Genomic DNA, 13,827 nt, shown 5'->3' on the forward strand with positions numbered 1-13,827 from the left:
TAAAAATGTTTTTGCATGGAATTACGATGAGCTGAAGACATACGACACTTCTATCATTCAGCATACTATTCCTATGATTGACAACGAAAAACCTGTCCAACAGAAACTGAGAAAGATCCACCCCAATTTAGAAAATCAGATAAAAACTGAGCTAAATAAGTTATTAAAAGCCAGAATAATTTTCCTCGTCAGACATTCCAAATGGGTCTCCAATATGGTACCCATTAGAAAGAAAAATGGAGATATTAGAATCTGTATTGATTTTCGGAATCTTAACAAAGCCTGTCAAAAAGACAATTTTCCTCTTCCACCTATGGAACAGATATTACAGGCAGTAGCAGGCTCAGAACTAATGTCTTTCTTGGACGGATTTTCAGGATATAATCAAGTGCTGGTGCATCCCGATGATTAGTTGAAAACCACATTCAGAACTAAATGGGGCACATATGCATATCGGAAGATGCCATTTGGTTTGATTAATGTCGGCGCTACATTTCAAAGAGCCATGGACATCGCATTTAAGGGTTTAGTCAATAAATCTATAGTAATTTATTTGGATGATATAACAGTGTACTCCAAGAAGCAAAGCGACCATCTCAAAGATTTAAAACAAATCTTTCAACGATGTTTGAGGTATGGGATTTCACTTAACCCAAAGAAACCTTTTTTCGCATCAAGTGAAGGAAAACTTCTAGGATTCATAGTGTCAAAATCCGGTATTCACATTGATCCTGACAGAATCAAAGAAATCTCTGAAATATCTCTACCTCGTAATAAAAAAGCCATGCAATCTTTCCTTGGTCAGATCAATTTTGTAAAGAGATTTGTCCTAGATTTTTCACGAATTGTGTCTCCTTTGCAAACCATGATTAAAAAGAATTCAAATTTTAAATGGGGTCAAGATGAACATGAAGCATTCAACCTGATCAAACAAGCTATTATTAATGCTCCATCTTTAGCAACCCTGAATTTTTCAGAATCTTTTGTTTTATACACATTTGCCTCAGAGAAATCATATGCTGCGATTCTAACTCAAGCAAATCAAGAAAAAGCAGAAGCTCCAATTGCGTTTTTTAGCTCAAATTTACAAGGTGTTGAACTCAATTATTCAGACGTGGAAAAACAGGCCTATGCTGTTTTCAAAGCGGTCAAATATTTCAGACCTTTCTTACTTAAAACCCATACTAAGATCATAGTACCGTTTCCAGCGGTAAGAAATCTTCTAGTACAGAAGGATATGGGCGAGAAAAGAGCAAATTGGATCACTGATTTACAGGAATACGACCTTGAGATCAAACCAGCAAACATTGTAAGAGGTCAAGGCTTCTGCAAAATGTTGGTTGGAGCATCGCAAATCTCTGAAATTTCATCTGAAGAGATACAAATGTATGAGGTAAGCCTAAACGATGCAGAATCTTTGTATGTTGATATCATTTATTATTTAAGAACGGGTATGCTCCATCACACCTGGATAACACTAAGAAAAGAGCTCTGAGATTGAAAGCTAAACAATATCAGCTCATAAATGATATTCTTTTTAGAAAGAATTATGATTCTGTTTTTCTTAGATGTCTTGAAAAAACTGAAGCTGAAAACGTTTTGCAGGAACTCTACGATGGACCAGCAGGCGGACACTATGATGGAGATGCTACTGCACATAAAATTTTACGTGCAGGATATCACTGGCCTACGTTGTTCAAAGATTCACACAGTTACGTGAGGAAATGTCAAGTGTGCCAAAATATTGCTGGAAGACAAAAGAAGTCGTCCCTGCCACTACAACCGGTAAACATCGAGCAACCATTCAGTCAGTGGGGCTTGGACATAATAGGTGAGATTGTTCCTCACTCTTCTAAGCAGCATAGATACATCCTCACAGCAACATATTATTTTACTAAATGGGTAGAAGCAGTTCCTCTCAAGATAGCTAATTCTGAAAATATTATCGAATTCATAGATCAATTTATAATCACTAGGTTTGGATTGCCAACGGCTTTAATGTTTGATAATGCATCATACTTTTCTGGAAATGCAATGACTGAGTTTGCACTTAAAAGAGGGTTCAAACTAAAATATTCGGCCAATTACTATCTGCAAGGTAATGGGTTAGCTGAGTCAACAAATAAAAACCTAATCAGGATTATTAAAAGAACAGTTGACCAGAACCAAAAGAATTGGCATAAAGCTTTGGTAAATGCTTTATGGGTAGATAGAATAACGAAAAAAGCTTCTATCGGCACTTCCCCCTTTAATTTAGTTTATGGGAAAGAAGTGGTTCTTCCAACTCACTTAGCCATTCCCTCTTTGTCTTTAATACAATACATTGATGAAGTACTACTTCCTCCATGCAACTAAGACAAATGGAAATAATTAAATTAGAAGAGCAACGAGAACAAGCTAAGAAAACCCATGCTCATCATCAAGCGCTAATAAAATCCTCTTTTGATTCAAACATAATGACCAGAAAAAATTTTCAGATGGGAGATTTAGTTTTAAAATGGGATAAGGCTCATGAAGAAAAGGGCAAACATACAAAATTTCAAAAGATGTGGCTTGGTCCTTTTCAGATTGTTGAAGTCATAGGTCCATCAATGTTTGTCTTACAGGATTTAGCAGGTAGAAGGGATTCTTTGCCTGTTAATGGACAAATCCTTAAAATATATTTTCCATAGAAGATTATTCTTCTATTTTGTAGAATAGTTTTATTTTTCTTTTCTTTTTCATAATAAAACCAGTTGTAAATGGTTACTACCGGTATTCATGAAAAGACACCAATTCTCTTTCATATTTTGAGCTTTTCGCTTGTATAAATAGAAAAATTTTGAAAATCTGATCTTTATTATTGACAGATACAGTTAAAAAATTTAGCCTAGATATGATACTAGTTTCAACTTCAAAAAATTTGATGAAAGCAACCTTTAGCGAAGAAATTGTTTTATATCAGCACAATGAAAGGTATCAATAACAAAATAAAGATTCTCTGTAAAACTGCTATTTTCAAACTCTATTATTGTCGTCCAGAGCTTTCTTAAGGAAAACAATGATTTCCTCCCTGTTAAAGAAAATCGCAGCATTCGGAGGGACAATCCAAGAAACACTATATCTCAAAGAATAAGAGGTCTCATCACGAGCCGGCTTATCATGATCACAGATATTATAACTTTGGTGACTTTGCCGAACACTGTCCATCAAAACAGGGCAATGACTCAAGATTGTTGAAATCAAAAGACAAGGGGTCTCATCACGAGCCAGCTTGTTCAGCAAAAGTGTAAATCAAGTGAATGACTGTGTCATAATTTGGCTACCAAACCAAGACATTGTTCTTTAAGAATAAAAAATGAAAAAGTGTCAATGTAGATTTTTCTTTGAAGGTTGTAGATAACCTTAAGCGGGATAAAGGATCATTGTTGGGTAACAGGTAACCCTGTCGAGGCTATGGACGCCTGCTGGCAGCAGAGGCTCTACCTACGACAAACGAGCATATTTTAAAGCTAGCACACAGAGAAGACTTTATTTTATCTTTACAAGACCAAGTAATGGCTGATATAAAATACAAGGACAAGCCTGAGGAAGCAAACAATTAGAATAGAAAGAGGTTGAAACAAAATATCATTGATAGAATAAGGCATAATGTACTCTATCTGTCCATAACAAAGTTCAGATTTATGAAAATTTTTCCGTTTTGGAAGTTTAAAAAATTCAATAGAAAAGCAGAGATAACTAGTTCTTCCAAGTGAATCGTCATTGTTGTGGCCACCAACAACCCCCCTCCTTCTTTAGTATTAGCAATAACACTAAACAAGTGGGGACCCTTAGTAAAAAATTCAAAAAAAAAAATTATAAAAAATTTTGTATTATACTCCTTAAAAATACATCGCACGGAGAAGAGTAAAACATTTCTTTATGAGCACAATAAAAAACTGCGAAGAAGCGACGCGAAATTCATCGCATCGCATACATTAAGAAGCGCCCATAAATGAAGATCTTAAGAAATCTCCGATGGCCGATATGCGACATCGCATATTGCAACATCGCATAAACAGCACACAATAACTTAACAAATTGCAACAATCTGCGATCTGTGATCTTGCGATAAACGCGATGCTGCGATCTTGCGACAACGCGATAACACGATTCTGTGATAAACTGATCAGGAAACTCTGCGATGACACATCTTGATAATGTGATCCGTGATGTTGCGATGCGAGTCGCAGAAATCACCCATCGCAAATTTTCCTCGGCTCAGCATTCAAGAAAAGTTGTCCCTAAACCAAAAATTGGGGGCGCACCTTAAAGGAAATTAATGAATGTACGCCAAAGTATTCATGAAGGACAGTTTTGTGTTTTTCGAAGAGTCAGTTCACTATGGGTGTCATGATTTTATACATTCGTAGAGCTTAGAGCTTTCATGTCAAAATTTATTATCGTTACTCTTTTCCTTTGCGTGAACTGCAGGAACGAAAAACAGGAAACAACATGAAGCAATGTGCAAGAAACATCTAAGGAAAAAGGGAAAGCGTCAATGCTCGGAGAACAAAGAAGAGATGTCCTCATAAATGGATACCGCATGCAACAGAAACACAGATTTCAGAGTATTACTGAACAGATGCTGATATCAATAGGCGATTCGACACTCAAGGTCAAAAGCTCACAAAAGCAGCATGTTTACAAAATTCTGAAGCTTATGCCCGGTAAAGGAAAAAGCGCTAAAGGCGGAAAACGTACCAGAAAGGCCGGAATCAAAGAATGGAGGCAGTTTTCGATGTGCGATTTGCGCCTAGCGCTAATCGCGCATCGCTAAGAAAATTGTTCAGAAAGCAAAGTCCCTAACTTGCTTAGTCATCCACGAGTCCGGAAACCGAGATAGCAAAAGCAGAAGCAATTTGAGAGAAATTTGGGTTGTTACCAAGTATATACGCAATAAATTCACCCAGCCAGAGGATGATTCCCAAAAATATCTTCTAGTTTACTAAAAAAGTGGTGCCAGCGCTTGCCATTTCTATTTGCGTAGCTCAAGCAAAAGCAAAAAACAACCAGCTGACTCTTCCCAGGCAAATGTTGAATGCTCGCAACATTAAGGAGCAAATGCAGAAATAGTTAGGAATTAGATTCAATTTTTAGAAATAAGTTTGCTTAGATAAAGGGCGGTCATTTAAACCGTATCCTAAATTTATGTAATTAAGTTATTTAGTTAGCAGTATTTAAACCCTTCTCATGCATTTAGAGAAGGGTCCAGAAATTTGTCAAAAACTTGTCCTTAGAACATGCACTTTTGCACCCTCAGAGGAGGTTTTGGTGAATGAATGGATCAAGGTTTATTGATGTTTGCATTTGATATATGCTACTAATGTTGCACTTCTGTACTCTTGGTAGATATTAGAACAAGGAGAGATAAATCATTGTTACTTGAAGCTTATGAGTAGGACCAGTCATAAATGGTACTTTTATCTCTTGACCATTTCTGCTTATATTCTTTAAAGTGATATACAGTTTTTAGTTGTTTATATGTTATTGCATGAATGTTTGAGTTACCATTTGGCACTTTTGTATGGTGGAGCCATTTATTTATGTTTGATATATGAATAACTTATTATGCGATATGTTGTTCACAACTGTTTTGCCTAACTTTTTATGCAAAGTGGTTCATCTTAATTGATTTCCATTCTTATGATAGCTGAATGATCTTTATTACCAGTTATTATTTGAAATCTCTTTAGATCGCATAATAGAAGAAATACATACCGGGTTAGCATAGATTAGATGTGTTGTTTTCATTAGATTACAATAGCATAGAATTAGATTAAAGTAGCTCATATTAGAACTCTTAGAACAACATCATCCAACTCTGCACACACACACACACCTTAGATTGGGAAACTAGTCCCATTATCCCCAGTCGGACCCACTATACCAAACGGATAAGGAGCTGCCAACCAAGGTCCGGACCGGGCGGGTATCCCCCTTGTTGTCGACCTGATTTTCGGGGCTTCAACAAGTACCCATCAAGAAAAGCATGAAGTTGGGCTACAAGTGGAAGAACTAAGGTTGCATAATGTGTTGTCACAATTGGTTGAATACCAGGAATTTGATGTTTTGATGGAGTTGGTTTTTTAGGAGAAACAAATTTACTAGAAGAAGGAAGTGATGAAATTTTGGGTTTCTGAAAGAATTGAGGATTAATAACTAACTTTTGAACTTCAGGGAGAACATTTTCAAGATCCTCAAAAGCTAGAGGATTAGTATAGATACTAAGTTCCTCTTCATATTTAGTAGAGGATGGATAAGTATGTACAAAAGAATATTTGAAATCAACTGGTTTAAACTCAAAAAGAGAAAGTTTAGGATCTTCTTCACTGTCAGAAGGTTCCAAATGGGAATAAGGAAGTTCAAAAGCCTCAAGTTGATGGACTAAAAGTGCAGTTTGAAGATATACTCCTTTAGAAAGGAGTTCTAAAAATTTTGGAGGAAGATCTGATAATTCAGCAGGTGTTGGAGTTGACTATGAAGGGTCAGATTGTGAAGGTTTTTTAGATAGAACAGAGGTAGAAGTAGCAAGAGAGGCTTATAACCTACGTCTAATTGATGCAATTCTAACTAATCTCTCTGGATCTGATAAAGGAGAGAAAAGCTTTGGATCTGACTAGGATCTGGTATGCCTGCGTAAAGACAGATATAATATGTTGAGTTGTTAGGTGAAGGATTTTAGCCTACTGACCTATTACTCACTGTTAAGAGGCAAGTATAATCATTTTCTCGAGGAAACAAGTTTCAATTTTCGTTCCCCGACAACTGCGCCAATCTGATGTTTTCCTTTGTACATAGTCCTAGGCTAAGGGACTATGCCAAAGCATCTAAATTAATGTTTTTTAATTTTGAATGGATGTCAACTCTTAAACTTTTAAATAGATGCAAATCCTAAGTATTTCTAAGAAAACAGAAGCGTTGATTCTTTATTCTTAACAGAATTTAAGCTTTAAATTGTTTTGGAAAACAAAATGTAAGATGATATATAATTCCTTAAATATTCAAATAGAACATATAATTTGTTATATATAGCATATGCATATAGAATTTTTCTATAGCCAAACAGTACATGTGCAAGAGATGAAAAAAGGCGACAATTTAAAATTTTAGAGGAATTAACTAAGACAGACAGTTTCAATTAATTGATATCTTTAAAAATTAATAACTTTGCAGGGGATTTCAAAGATATTGACACTCAATCTATTCTTACCTAGATTTCTATGTTACCTTGAACATGTGCAGAGAAATAAAAATGACAACATAATTGAATAACCAGAAGAACTCACATAGACACACAAGTTGCTCATAATATATCTAGAATCCTTCTATTAACTTCATAAATAACTTAAAAGGTCACAAGCATGTCCACTGGTTCATCGCAAGGGTTCAACCCCTTTTTCTCTGAATTACAAAATATTTATAGAGTTCGACTTTCAAACATATCTAAACTGGAATTAAAATTTATTACAAAATATAATATCATCCAAAATATTTGGGATATTAAAAAGATAGAACTAAAAATGGTGTATATGAACTGATTTCGAGGGCTGTTGTTGATGACTATAGCTAGAAATCTGCTTTTTTGTTCACTGCCCCTGAAATTTTGTTGCCTGTCGTTGAAATTTTGTTGTTTGCTGCTAAAATTTTGTTGTCTGCTCTTGAAATTATGCATTTTGTTCCTATTCGATGAGCTCACAAAGTTTCTCCCATCTCTTTTCATCAGGGATAGAAAACTTTAACAATTTTCTATATGACTCATCTACTTTAGTATATTTTTCAAAAGTGGGCCTAGTTAGAAACAAATGCCTTATTTCATGTTGAGTTAAAAAATCATAACTTACACCTTCAATGAAGAATCTCCCAATAATAATTCCTCTAATTTTGGCGAATTTGGTCTTGTTCACTGCTATATCATGTAATTTTTGTTGATACTCTTCAAGTGTGATCAATTTGCCACTTCTATCCTGCAAAGTTGCAAGTCCTTTCTAATGTAAAGCATTCAATTTCCTATGAAATTTCTTTATTTGAACCTCCAAATTATGGCACTTGTTCTCGAGTTGTAGCATTAAATTCCTCTCTGTTAGAACTTTTATCACTTCCAAGACAGCTTCAGTTATGGCTTCAATGTCGAATTCGTCAAGCTTATCTTTTACCTTAGATTTTAGGACTTTGATTATCCTTGTAGCATCTCTAGGTTTGTGGTCCAGGTCCCTCTTTATTTCTACTACTGCTTCTTGTGACCTCTGCAATAAATCATCATGTTCAAAAATAATTCCAATTGAAGGCCATAACTCAGTCACTGATACATTAATGTATATCCAAATATTTTGTTTGCCCTGAGCAATAGTTTGTGCAATTAAAGATTCATTTTCCTAAACTTCTAATTACTGAGTTAATTTATAATTCTTTTGAACACCAGCCAAATATGCATTATCAGAGTTAATCTTCTGTTCTTGAATCTTTTGGATGTGCATTTTGAGTTTTTCAATTTTTGTATCCTTTAAAGACAAGTATCCCATGGCCTTTGACAGTTGTTTTGTTTACTCAGTAGATTGTGTCTCTACTGCAAAGGTTGTTGTTGTATATGCCCATGTTGTTGAAGTACCTATTGTAGAAGTTGTCGCTATAGGAATGGCAGCTGAAATACTTAGTTGATGCTATTTTTCCTTCAGTAGTGTTTCCACGTAAGTTTCCATCTTCTGAATTTGAAGATTTTGTTCAACTATCAATTTAAACATATTTTCTTTTTCCTTTTCAAGATGACTTATTTCCTTGGCTTGTGGATGTTCAGTAGTAGGAAGTTTAAGTTGATTCCTTAGCGTCTTGAATTTAAGCATTCTTATTCTTTATCATTTCCTCTGCTACTTTGATATTACTAGGATCATATCCTAGTTTGATCACTAGCTCTTCAAGAGCTTTGATTCTGGTATCTTTAGCCAAGGGTGACATTCTCTCCATCTTCGATTATGTGTAATATTTTTCAAGGAAGCTTACAGTTTAGAGGTTTCCATAGTTGAACTTGTCAATGTGGAATATATCATTTCACCAGCCTGCTTATGCAGGTCAATTTGACCAATGGCCTAAATTTTCTTGGTCTCAAAAGAAAAACTAGATGTTTTGTAGTCTTCTGCACTTTTAGGGACTGGAACTTTAGGTTCTAAGAAAGATAATTGAAATTGTCCCTTTTCATTATCAAGTGCAGACAGAAGTTTGTATTGTGTAGTGGAAGATTGCTTCCAAAATTCTAAATAAGTGGTGGCCTTTAATGCTTCATTCTTCCTTTTAAATTCTCTATATCTAGCACAAAAAAAATTTGCGTTGTATCATGAGAAACAAAAGACATAGGAGAGTCTGTAATTTCTTCACTATGTGGAAAAGAAGTGGTGGGAAAACCTGATGGCACCATTGTGGCTTGTTCCTATGAACTTTTGTCCTCTGAGGAATCCTGATTAGTATTTGTCTTATTTCTCCTTTTAAAAATTATGAAACTTGTAGCTTGAGTTTCTGAATTTGTAGGAGATGGACTTTCTCTTGGCCTTTTGGTTGCCTTTTCTTGAGGAACTAGATTTTGTGAAGATGTCAAACTAACAATTTGTTCATCAACTTCCTGTAATGTATTCTTGTGTCACTCCTCTTGATTTTCATATTGTTTTATATCTGGCCTGGTTGTATGTACATATGGAGTTGTTTTCTGCTCAACTCTCAATTTTGAAATAATCCCTAAAGGATCATAGGACCAGGGAAATCTCAACTTGAATTTCATATGCTTTAACAAATTGTCTGCCTCCTTCGCTATTTCCCTGGTATTGACAATGAAAGGGCCAATCTGTGCCTTCAACTTGAATTGAGATTTTTGTTTCCTAGATACAAAATGCAGATCATCCATGTTCATCATTTGCCTGATGTATTCCAAGGCAAAGATCCTGATTGGCACAAATATCGGTAACCTATAGGGAAGAAGTTCACATCCATATATTTTGATCCCTGTATAATTCTGGTACAGCTACCAGTCTCCAATTTTGGCTTGCTCAATAAGGTGAAGAATTCTTTTGATTTCAAATGAATTCCTTGGTATAACATCACTATTGAGAAGACATAAAGACATATGCAAAAACTAGTTTACATAATCACTAAAGGAATACTCTTATGTGTTCTTCCTTACAAAGGAATTCCAACGAATGACTCATTGAGGCTTTCCTTGTGCATCTAAATTCTGCAATGGGAACTTAAATCTATCTGCTTGATGAAATAGAAGTAAATACACAATAACTAATTGGTGTTTAAAAGCACCTTCAGCAGAAAACTTTAGAAACTGATCATGAATATTGTATGTTAAGAATTGATTGTGGTTGAAAATAAATGAGGGATTATTACCCACATAAACCACTAATAAAAATCCTAATATTACTTCATCTTCCCATTGATCGGTAGGATAACCTAACAGACATGCAACCATGGATATGACTTGCCTTGAAATTTCTGGGAAAATTGAACTAGAATAAGGAGAATTAGTCCTGGGCAACTCAAAATTCTCAGGTAGGAATGACTCAAAGATATGGGCTCATTGAGGAAATGTGAGTTTTTGATAGATCTCCATGAGGGAATCAGTAGAAAAAGAGTGCATAGGAGCTGAGGTATTAATTTGGAGTGCTTGGCAGATAGATTTAGGAGTAATGGCAAATAGAACTTCATTTTTTTGGGCAATTACTACTCTCTAACTAGGAAGATACTTGAGATGACACCAGGTGACAAATTATGGGAAGGTATGAGTTTAGGGAATGACAAATTGGGGTAAAAATGACTTCCAAATTCTCAATTCATCACTGTCATCTAAGAATTTCTAGTTTGCCTAGTTGTGGAGTTCATAAAGATTGAATTCGCACTGGGTTTCTGAGATTTTATATTGCTTGTTGACCAAAGGAATCTCATCTAAGTTAACTACAGAGGGAAATGTAGGGATTTCTTGAACTAATTTCAACTTTCCTTTAGATGAAGACATCGTGAACAAGAAATAACTAGCTAAGGTGGCGAATTACCAGGCAAATAACGATCACTATTGTATGAATGATGGTTGCACGATCGTGGAATTTAGAATTTCACTAGTGTTTTTGGGAGCTGAAATGGCGAAAGGGAGTATGCAAAGTAGTGCTTGGTTTTTTAAAATATAGGATTTGAATGCATAACCATTTTTGGGCACGTCTTATTAATGAATTTTACACCTTAATGTGAAGGATTAATGACAAAACAGTTATATGAACATTTGGTGAGAGGATTTCAATGTTTAAACTAATACATAGTGGAAGCGAATAGGAAGCAAATGAGTGGTGCAGTTTGAATGGGCACCGGAACAGAGCGGGAAGGATAAAGAGGATTACGGGGGGGGTAGGTGGTTTATGATTTAGGAGAGGGGTCCCGAAGTTATTATGGAGGCGCCACGTATTAGTGGGCGGTTTATTGAAAACAGATTTTCGGAGCCCACCCCCCCTCCCCCACATTAAACTCTGAAGGTGCGAGGGGGGGCGGGGGTTCCCGAACTCATCCTCTGCCGTTGATCCGAGCAGGGATGATCTCCTCCATGGATTTGTAATCGCGCTTTATTGCAAAGCAACAAAATGTTAGATCATACTTTTATTTATAATAAAAAAAATAAACCTTCGGCAAAATGTACAAAGGATTAAAATTATAATAAGCATATAAAACAATACAGCATTTTAATTTGCTCACGACTTTGAGATTTTATTGTATTTATTTTTTCATATATATATTTATATCCATTTTCTCACTTTTTTTTCCTTTCTCTATTTTTTATTTATTTTTATTATTTTTTCATTTCTTTCTTTCTTTTCTTTTTCTATATTTTTTTTATTTTTCTTTTTTCAACATAAAATAAAAACTAGGGGAAAAATAAGTTACAACAATGCAAATCTGAACATAACCATAATTCGTTATGTGCTTTCTCATTGGTATGGTAATTTTGTGCAAAATCAGCATCGTTTTTAGTGCAGGTTCACTTAGAACCCATATGGTACAGTCTTCTGTCCAAAAAGGTGTTTCCTTCAGCCCTGCAAAATCTCTCTATCAGGACCTAAATCCCTTGTAAAACCAAATTACAGTGGGAGGAGCTTGAAAGGTCATCCAAATTCTACGTGAGTTGGCGAGGTTTAATATATAACTCCTGAGATTTTCCTTGCATATAGCCACCAAATCCAAGTTCTCTATTCACTAGGGTCGAGCGCTATGCCTTAGTGCTATACACTACACGTGTATACACCTTCACCACAACTTAGAGTTGAGTACTAAGCCCAACACTATACATTACACGTGTATATCTCTTCACAATAATCCCCAAAACAGATCCCTATGTCTTAGTGCCATACACTGCATGTGTATGTACCAAATGTCATCGCGGAACTATAATTTGAACAGTGGAAAGAAATGCGCATAGCCTAGGCACTCCTCTTCGTATCACTGGGTTAGGAAATGGTCGAGTGGGCTCCACCCACTTAGTTCCTACCGAGAATAATATTTTGTTGTGCCATACAATATCCTACAGGGTCACCACACCTCCATCCCATTTCTATTATCTCGGCATGTCGAGAAAGCATGCTTACAATTTTCGTTGGGGTAGAACCTTCAGGTGGGGTCTACTACCATGTCCTTGATGATTAATCGACCTGGCAATTGGTCCTTCCAGCATAAAACTTTTAAATTGTCCCCACTCGCCACATCCATCGACATTGAGTTGGCCCGACGCTTCCTCTTCCCATCACTTAGAGTTAGGGTTCCAGGCAGGTCTTTCGGGTTGTCCTCTCCGAGATGACATGTCCTGGCACTTCCTTCCAAGTTGCATAGACTTGGGCCTTCAACAAACCCATCGGGGTATTATCTCTGGGATGACGCAATCGCACTTTTTATGAACCTATGGGATGACGTAGTCCTGCTACCTCTCTACCTGCTCACTTTGACTTGGGGATACGACAGAATTCTTCTAGGTTATTCCTTCTGAGTAGGGCCCACCTTGCCACATAAGCCTGGCATTTTCAATTATGTCTCACGAATCTATCAGTTGTCGTTTTTCAGCACCGTCGATTGACAGACTCTCTTCCAATCAATGAAGTGATAAGTGTTGGCATTTTTTAAGTCTTCATGCTCTCAGCTTCTCCCTCGGCTCTTTGTAGGCCTTCGCTTTTGTGCCACCCTTAAAATGACCTTGAAGCTTCCTTTCCTCTATGCCTCGACTTCATTTCCTCTGCATTGTGCGCGTAGCACAATGTTGTTCTCCCACAACCCTTCTCAGTTGTATTGTGAACGTATCATTACTCTGGTCATGCAAACAACATTTGTGAACATGTGAGTCCTTCCTCAGTTTTAACACCTGCAGTCATTAAATAACCGAACTTGTGCATAGTGTTGTACCTTAAGAAACCAATTTCCTAGCTGTGGAGAAATTATGCTTAAGAAATTAATGATTATTGTTTGTTGTCACTTATTTGTCACTTTATTGTTTTTTGTATTCTTAAATGAAGGACCTGGAAAAATTAGTCTTTGACCCTTAATACATATGTGACCAGAAAATATCAGAATGCCATTTGCTGCTAGATATAAATGATGAATGAAGAAAGCTTGAAGGAGAAGTTTAAGATAATATGTTGCTTAACACAGAACCTACTATTCGTCACTTAGAAGAATTATGAAAATGAGAACTGAATCATAGACAATATGTTGCTTGACACAGAAACTATTATCTGTGACCCTTGGAGAAGTTAAAGATAATATGTTGCCTTACACAAAAACTATTATCTA

The sequence above is a fragment of the Pinus tabuliformis genome, chromosome X (genome assembly GCF_031772625.1).
Source record: "Pinus tabuliformis cultivar Carrire ecotype Pingquan chromosome X, CPIR1, whole genome shotgun sequence".
In the NCBI taxonomy this organism is placed as follows: domain Eukaryota; kingdom Viridiplantae; phylum Streptophyta; class Pinopsida; order Pinales; family Pinaceae; genus Pinus; species Pinus tabuliformis.